This window comes from Notolabrus celidotus, chromosome 4, assembly GCF_009762535.1.
Source record: "Notolabrus celidotus isolate fNotCel1 chromosome 4, fNotCel1.pri, whole genome shotgun sequence".
NCBI classification, from domain to species: Eukaryota; Metazoa; Chordata; class Actinopteri; order Labriformes; family Labridae; genus Notolabrus; species Notolabrus celidotus.
Window position 1 is genome coordinate 25,232,129 of NC_048275.1, and position 9,306 is coordinate 25,241,434.

At 39.2% G+C, this 9,306-nt stretch overlaps 1 long non-coding RNA gene across 2 annotated transcripts; it reads left to right on the forward strand.

Annotated features, from left to right (window-relative positions):
* Positions 1–1,946: 1,946 nt before the first annotated feature.
* On the forward strand, positions 1,947–6,313 carry LOC117811957. 2 transcript variants are annotated; one of them, XR_004631094.1, is made up of 4 exons: positions 1,947–2,148; positions 2,366–2,440; positions 4,706–4,783; positions 6,244–6,313. It is a non-coding gene; the product is annotated as an uncharacterized LOC117811957 (long non-coding RNA). The 2 variants fall into 2 exon arrangements; XR_004631093.1 differs by lacking the exon at positions 6,244–6,313 and having other exon boundaries at positions 4,706–5,183.
* Positions 6,314–9,306: the final 2,993 nt, after the last annotated feature.

Below are 9,306 nucleotides of genomic sequence, written 5' to 3' on the forward strand. Positions count from 1 at the left end.
GTGTGCGTGCGTTTGCGTGTGTGAGTGTGTGTGTGTGTGTGCGCTCACAGGATAGACAGAAATGGGGGTAATGGTCCTTGCTAATGCACTACTTGTTTGTGACAGTGTGTGTTACTCACTGCCCGTGCTTGACTGCCGCATGCACACACATAAACCAGTTACAAGAACTTTAGCATTATTGGCACATTTATTGATGATTGATTGGTTAATTTTGCTTTTGCTACAAGGAGTTATCTAGACCACTTAGTCCCTTTTTATAAAAATAAAATAAAATAAAAAATAAATACAATGTTGAATATGAACATTATGACCAAATGTTGTTTCAGCCACCAGTTGCATGACGTTTTGTTACTGTTGTCCAGCCTGAATCCTCTCCTCCACTAGGATTGAGACAATCCAAATGTTGTTTCTTTTTTTGATCCAGCACTCAAAAGCTCTGAACATAAACTTAAGGTTTTATTTGGATAACATGTGGGTTTGTATTACCTGAATGTATTTGATTTTTTTTTAACCTTTTCCTTTAAAACTTTCTGTTTTTAAAGTTTAAGATATTATTTTTGAACAACTGGGCCCTAAAGACCTTACATCATGTCTGACAATCATGAATTTAGAGAATTTAGTATCTCTAATCCTGTTCAAGATTAAAAGACCACAGCAGCATTTGATTTACAAGTCAATCTGTGTTCTAACACTCACCTGTACTCATGAGCTTTGGATAGGGAACAAAGAATGATGTACATTTTCTATTAAGTAACCGGGCTTGGCCTTAGAGGAACGGCAAGACACACACACACAAAGGCCAGAAGTCTGATTATGTTTCTAGTTTTGCAAAAAAAAAAAAAAAGATTCAGAAATGTGATCAAGATGCCTCTAGGTTTCCTCCCTTCAGAGGTTTTCCAGCCAGGAGAGGACCCCAGGGCAGATACACAGCTAGAAGGATTTCATATCTCATTAGGTCTGGGAGTGCCTCTGAACTACCCCATGAGGGGCTGGGAAATGTTGCAGGATAGAGGGGCATCCGAAACACCATGCTCAACATGCTGTTTTGCAGCCTAACCCTGGATAAACAGATATTTGAGATTGGACAGATCTGCACTTGTAAGATGTCTCGCCCCTTTTGAACCTGCTGGTGTTGCTTATAGAAAGTCAAGGGAATTATCCAAGCCAAGGGGATTAAAAGGCTTCTTGTCAAGTAAAAATCCACATGCTTCACTTCTAAAAGGCAACAACCAAAAATCAACAGTGAAAATGGTTAGACAGGGATGTTGGTCTCCAAAAGGGACTCAAAATCATGCTGGTGTGCTCATATAGTTATAGCCAAAGGCTGAAAGTACATGGCAAAGGTACATCCGTCAAATCTGGACGGGGGAGAGTGAAAGTGGGTCGATACATTCATTGATATGCATGAACGTTGACCCGGTGAGCAGGGAAGGTCTAAGAAGGTCTCCTGAAACTCTGTAGCAATGGGTCCCAATAGCTGAGCTTATTCAGGCCTTGACTAATTGTCTTCAAATATTGGATTTCTATACTGTGGCAAAAGTTTCCATAATGTGCTTTGATTTAACACATTGTATGTTTGTGCTGGCTTGAATTCATGTAGATAGCCTATACGTTTATGTTGTAGGTACATAAAGAGATAATCCCTGTGAGTCGGTCTGTAAATTTGAGTGTCACACAGATTCTGTTTACCTTTTGCAAATGAGCTGCACAAAGCACAGATGGAAAACTCCTGAACCACATGGCATTCTCAGGTAACACTCTTTGAGGCCAGAGGTCCAAGCAGCCCAACACCAAATATTTTTCATACAATCCCCCAGGTATTTTCTTTTTTTCTGTTGCCCGAAGCTGTGACAAGATCTTGACACCTCTGGTGAAATCTGTATTGACAGAGCAACTTGTGGTGCAGAGATTAGACAGGGCTTTAAATCGGGTTTTAACATGCATGTCCCACTCCACTTTCACGCTTTAGTGACACACACGGATTAGCAGCTTCATGGGAGGTTTACACATGGTGTGATGAATATGCAAACCAAGCTGCATCCACCTAATAACAGTTGTGGATTGTGACTGCAGCCAAAGGAATTTTGTACAGTACATTTCATTTCTTCAATCACCAGAAACCCCACAAAAGAGCTCTGTTTTGAATTGGTAAGTAGTTTAAGCTTCTGCACACACATTTCATCAAGACATCATTTGTCATTTAAGATTTAGGAGCTCAACAAAAAGAAGTGGTGATGAAAAATTGGACAGAAAGTAATGAAAAATAATGTCGATGTACTGAAAGGTCCTTGTATGTGGACCTGTGGGATAAATGGGGATTCATAGAGCTCCATTTCCATCTGACATTCTTCCACTTTTACTCCAGGTAAAATATGACCTTCCTGTCATGTCATGGCGACATTTGTTACACCACCAAGACTGAATCTCTGGGGATGTTTAGGTAATGTATTGAGCCTCTGGCCCTTTCTACCAAGTGAGATTCTTAATGAGAAGTAGCCAGACATGATTGTATGAAAACACATCTGCACACTGCTTCCATTGTTGGGATCTATTTTTGTCATTAGTTATAAAAACATTGCCGTAATGAGAAGGTTTACAAAGTCTTGATGGGGAAGGAAACAGACGGACCTTTACATAAAGATTTGAAGTTCACTGAATCGATGACCCCAGCAGTCAGGCGTCAATGTCACGCTAACCCTGCTGTGGTCTTAGCACAAAATTGATTAAAATAAACAAAGGTTTTATTGACAATGTTCCACAACCTCTTTCTTTGAAGTGCAGAGGTCTGCAGTGTGACGTTGACCATTTTCTGCCATGCTTACACGGCAAGGTAAATGAACCTGCTGATATACAACCATTGGTGACCCTAGATATGATGACATGCATCATGCTATATTTAATTCAACAAAACAAGACTCTAAATGTCCTTTTTATTGAATATTAGATGTATTCTTGGGAAATCCATATTGACATAGCCGTAAGATGGTGTGTCCCAGAAACTCAGTGTGAAGAACATTCCTTTCATATGTAGAATGTTATAGCATTAAAACTCAAAAACGTCTTTTCTTTTAGAAAATAATGTTACAATGTTCTGAAGTGATGAAATGTATTTCAAAGCAGCACAATTCATCTTAATAAAATGGCAGCTCACTGTAGCTGAATATTTTAATTTTTTAATTTTTAACATTTCTCATTAGAGCCAGTGTGCACTAATGGCATTTTTTGGGACCCACACTCCCAATTCCAGAGTGCTCCTCTGTGGCACATATAGTTGAAATGATACAAAAGCCATCTCACAGCACTGCACTACAAATTCACGGAGTAATCACTTCTGAGGGCTTGTTGTATTCATGGATAGCAGACAGTGTAAGTGGAAAATCCAATAAGGATTTTGGATTTCTCATTCTTGTTTTTTTTTTCATTTGGTGATCCACTGTTTAAAAAAAAGTGCTGAAAATGTACCTGTGATTATTTTATTTGTTCTATTTGGAAGTAAATGTAGGCAGCTTGAATGTCTTGCAGGGCCTTCCTCTACTTAAGATTGTCTTGCCAGAGTTAAAGAGTTCCTCTCACTTTGGTAGAATGCCAGATTATTACAAAATTTCCTGGTGTGTGTTTCAGCTCCCAAGTTTCATAGTCATAGCTTGCAGGTAGCCTCTATAATCCTCTGTTTAAAGGAAGCAATCAAATAACAGTAATACTCTGCAAGCCTCTAGCACTATCAACAAAACTAATCAAGTTAAGAGGGACTAACATTTGTATAAGAGTTTTCAATTATGTTAAAAACATGACATGGTACTAAATTTAAAGCAGCTGAAATTGCTCCTTTGAATGTAGCTACATCACTACTAGACAAACTCCTTATGAAAACACTTATATTATGTAGGAGAAAAGTTACAAAAAAGTTCTTTGTCCACCCTGGTTGTTGACAAAATTCACATCAGAAGACCCACCCCTTTTTATTTGATTGGTTGGTAAGGGAGAAGTGACATTTACGTGCACAGTGGTGTTCCTTAAGTTGAACTATATGCAACTGAGAATACTGACAAAACAAAAAAACAGCTGATACCAAGGGTGTTTTTGCTCTTTGGGCAATGAATGCCGAGTGCTGAGACACTGAAGTGCTATGGGTTCCTTTTTTAGAAAGTAGGTGCAAGTAGGTGCAACCATTGCAAAAACTGCTGTTAGTGGACACAGGCCCTTTCTTATGTAGAATGGTTCCTTTAAGAGATCTATTAATATTATTGTTTTAAGTAGTAGTAGTAGTATCATTAATAGTATTACTAATTTAATTGTATTACTAATTGAATAATACATAGGAGTTAAATGCCTCAGAAAGTTGCACTGAAACCAGAACATATAACTCTCAAATTGTGTGGCTAAAAAGTGTAATTCAGTAAATTCACATTACAAATAAACTGCTCCCAATTGTGAGTTTTTAAAAATTGCACAATTATATATAAGCCATACTGTGTTCTATTAAATTTTACCTTTTATACACAAAAGCTTTCCCAGGACTTCCCAAGCCTTTGAAATAACCACCCAGTTTTTTTTAACTGAGGCAAAGAGGCTACTTTGACAAGGGGGAAAAAAAACTCTGCCTGTTAAAGAAACAAATGTTTGTCCTGTGTGATTTTGGCTTGGATAAAGAAGGACCTGCAGTTGTTGTCTGACGGTAATCCCTGCGTTTATTCTGCCTCCACAGTCACTCTGTCAGCCCCTGAAGAGGTTACCATGGAGACAGTAGGGAGAGGGGAGGTCTCCTGACACCAAGCAGGAGTTGGTAATTGGCAGATTATCAGAAGACAGAGGTTACTGTAGCCCTTACAGAAGGTTCACAGCACCACAGTCACAAACAGTACACACTCTCAAATTATATCAACTGCACAGTCCCTCTATCTGCAGGGGGAAAACACAACAAAGAAAGCTATATCTGAGATACATAGCGCTAAATACCGTGAGGAGAAAATAGCTGGTCATTAGCCTTTACCCAGTCTCTTATTATAGTTTAACTGGCGGCAGATTTCTCTGGGGACGGAGCCAGCAGGGACAGTGGCACTATGAGGAAGACAAAGCCCTCAGAAGGCGGTGCTTTGACAGATTGAGGAGGCAGGATGGCGCTCCAAATCTAGTGTACAAGAAGGAGAGAGTGACTGCAGGTCAGAGATAAAAATATGGACATCAATCCGCTGCCTTTTCAGTAGATAACCTGCTTTTAATCAAGAATGGAGCTTTGCCAGAATGTAAAAACTCTCTGTTATCCCTGGATTTATTCTGTAATAAACTGAGAGTGCAATGAACAGGCCCTGACTGACTAATGATATTGTCATGTGTCATTGATCCCAATAGGAAACATCTCCTATTGGGTGGCTGCTATCCAGTTTAAATCAGGATCAGCTACAAAGCAGGAGATCAGGAGCAAACACTGAATCACTGTCCTGCACTAATACAGAAGGTGGATTTGTATCAGCAACCAAGACAAGAGCACTTTGGTCTGTGTCATTCTTACCCATAATGTCTCTGATCTTAAGGTTTCCCATGTCAAAATAATATTTTTGTATGTTGTCTTATTCAATAACTGACTTTTTATATTCAGATTGTAAAGGTTTTCAGAGAGAATGCAAAAGGTTATGTATGTTATTTCACTTTTTTAAAATGTTACAATTTGGTCATTCTCTTGTGGGATTACAAATCAGAAATTATGGATCCCCAAGTCTCAATGATAACCAAAAGGAAAACAAAATAATTTCTATATATGTCATTGAGATTTGTTGGGTCACTAGGGGATTTTGAAATGATTTTATCTAAAAGCACAGCTATAAATGTAGCCTTCAAGCTGCAGAGGATGTTTGGATTCCGAATCTATTCCTTCGTGACCCAATAATGAAAATGCACACACCACTGGAATCAGCAGGGTATAGTATTTTCACAAATTGCATCCCCAGCTTCTAAAACTCTGCACCTCCATTTAGGAATGAGGTAGAAAATAGTTTAATCATAAAATTGGTCTTTTTCAGCAAATCACTTAAGGATAAGCATATGGCCATTTGATCTCTGTGCTGCTGCTCTCTGCTTATTGAAATCTTACAAAATAGTAAGCAAACTACTTTAAATGTAGAGAAAAAGGCCATTCTAAGAAAAAAACCATGCTGACCTTTGTATGGACTTCAAGGCACTGTGAGGGGTTTTCATGTTGTGCTGATTCTGGTGACCCTTTATTGATGAAATCCGTTGTTTTTTCAGAATGAAGACTGCATTTCCCATGAGCACCACCATCCGCTGTTGCAAAGATATGGCTCTTGCCAAAGCGTGCATTTTTTGTGGAAGCAAATAAATGGTATGCTGATTTACAGTTTGACTTATTTGTCCTCGAAGAGCAGTGAACCCTTCACATGCCAGTATAGGCACAACATCATGTTCAAGCCATTTAGCTCCTTAACCTAGCAAGACATTGGTTGGAGAGTTTCTCTATCAAAAACAATACTTCAAAAGATAATTTAAGTTATTTTGCTCATATCAGCCATTAAAACAGTATGTAAACAAAATATTATTTAAAGGAATAAACTTCCCCTGGTTGCTAACTTACATCTCACTGCCAAACTTAGCCAGCACAGTTCTAACACTAAGCCACTTATGGGTGAGTGCCAAACATTGACCTGGCTTTATTCACATCCAATCTGAGCAGGCACTAAAATTTAGTACAAAGAAATAACCAGTGTTGTCGCTGATAATCTCATTTTACTGTGTAGGTCATGAAAAGGCATCTATATGAGAGTGATACGGTTTCAAAATTGGTAAAAACTTCTCAGTGCTTTTCACAGAATATCAATCACCAGATTTTTTTCAAAAGTCTTTATTTTCTCTCCTGTGAGATATAAATCATGGAAGCTGAACAGAAAAAAGTAGGTGAAAAAAAAATATCTAAGGACCATTTTCAATTCATTTGTCTTGTCTGTATGTGGCTAAATTTATTGTCGGAATCCCAATTTACAGCAATAGACTACAGTCTATTACTACCTTATATTCTTCCTTGAACTTAAAGCAGTGATGTTTCTCTTCCAGGCGTGAAAGAGTCTGGTGTGTTGGAGAGTTTTCAAATATTTCTGTCATGTCTTCAGTCTGTACTTAAAAACATTTATCTTTAATCACAGTATATCTTCTCTCACTTGCTGCCATATGTATATCAATGCACAACTAAAAGAAAAGATGATTAAAAGACTCAGATGCAGTTGGACAAAACTGTCACACAGTGGAGAAAAAAAGTTTCCTCAAAACGTCTTCAGATGTTTTATCTTGTATTCATTCATCTGTTCTTCTTTTGGTTATAAAAAGAAATTAAAATCTGAGGCCTTCTGTTTTGTGTTTAATGGAGCTACTTGAACCTAGTTGCTAATCAATGCTTTTTCTAAAAGTGTACCAGCAGCTATGATTAAAACATTTCCACTGATAAGAACATTTCAGTACGACAAATCACGTTCACTTAAGATAAAGTTTATTGCAGCATACAGTATTGTGTTTGGCGTATGGGCTCCGAACCTCATTACTCAGCATACATTATTTAAATGCATACATTTAGGAGCAATGAGATAGGACTAACCCCCCTCGGAGCCTGCAGGTGGATGCCGGGGAGGAGGTGGGTACAAAGTTTGCACACAGCACTGAGCAGGACAGCAGGAGCACTTGCAAAGCAGAGGCAGGGACAGAGACGGGGAGACATGCAGCTTAAATAGACCGCCAAATGAGGATGTTGAGATCAGCTGATAGGGAGGATGATGACATGTCAGTATGACTGAGCGCAGATCGAGTTGTCTGCCTGAACTAGCTTGCAGGCGGCGCTCCATTTGTGTTATCCGTGGATTCAGTGAGTGTCCAAGTAGCATTAGTAGTGATCACATTAGCCAGCTCCTCATTTAACTCCAAAGCACTGCAGCTACATTTGCTAACAACTTAACAATAAGCACCATGGCTGTAATGGTCGCCCTCTCCACCCAGTGATTTTGTTAAATGGACCAACATTTCTGAAAAACGCGTCCCTTCAACTGTGTGCTCTGTCCTGCTCTGCCAAACAAGCTGTTAGCTTTATCTGCATGCTCTCACTCTTCTGCAAACTATTAAGCGCAAGCAGATATAGACACAGGTGCATACACATACACACACTCACGGGTACAGCGTTCAACTTCATAATCACAAGTGTAGACAATCAACATAAAAAGGAGATTATGCTCGGCACTGAGAGTGGGTGGGAGTCGCACTCTCATGCAGATGGCATCCTTTTCTGTCTGTTGCAGCAGTTGCTTTGAAATGGCGAACAGAGGGGGGTTAGGCTGATACACTCCCCGTTCAAAGGGAACCGGCGTCGGCTGGGTGCCCCCAGGCCAGCAGCACATCTCATGACAAGATAATGAGAGTTTAACATCAAGGCTCTAATAAATTTACTATTAACATCAGAAGTGTGTTGATGCTACTATCATTAGGAGGAAAGGGGGAGGACTTGCTGAGAATGTTGATGGTGTGTTTGGATTTCAAGGTCTCAAAAGGCATACAAAAAATTGGGTTCATTCAAGGGCGCAAATACATGTTTGTGTGATTTTTTGTCCAGTTTTCAGGCCGTTAAATGAATGCTCTCATCCTCCACATGTGTCCAAACACAAAAAAATCTGAAAATCTCAAACACAGAGAAAGCACAGTCTCTTTCTTCCTCCAGTGGCTTGGACAGCGCAGCAGAGAGTAGGGGTCAGCTTTTATGGATCTGAGATAATTGAAAACGATAAATATGGCCTTTCAAAGCAAAGAAAATAAACTCGGCCCTCACTAGATTTAATGTTCAGCCAAGCAGCAACATTGGCACAGAGTCAATGGAAGGGCTTGCCAAAAACACACCTGTGTGTACATGGGTGTGTGTGCACTTGCACACACGCGCACAGGAACACAAGCTAACAGAATGGATAACAGCTCCTTCAAGGGTCATGTCTGTCTTTAGTAAGACATTCACCACATTCTTGTTAAACAAGACAGCTCAGAAGATTACACTAGACTCTACAGCCTCCACTGTACGCAATAAGTAATACAAATCACTTCGTAATGGTTCAGTGCAGAAATGTGAATACAGAACTGAAGAAATATAATATTTCCTAAAAGATTATCACTCAAACGGGTTTATTACTGCAAAAAATAAGTATTTCATGGGTCACTCTTTGACACACCTTGCATCATCTATGTGAGACACATTCTTACCGACTGGAATAAGTTCACATATCAGCATTACTAAAGGGTAAAAAAATCTCCTTATCAAGAACTATTTTAGTA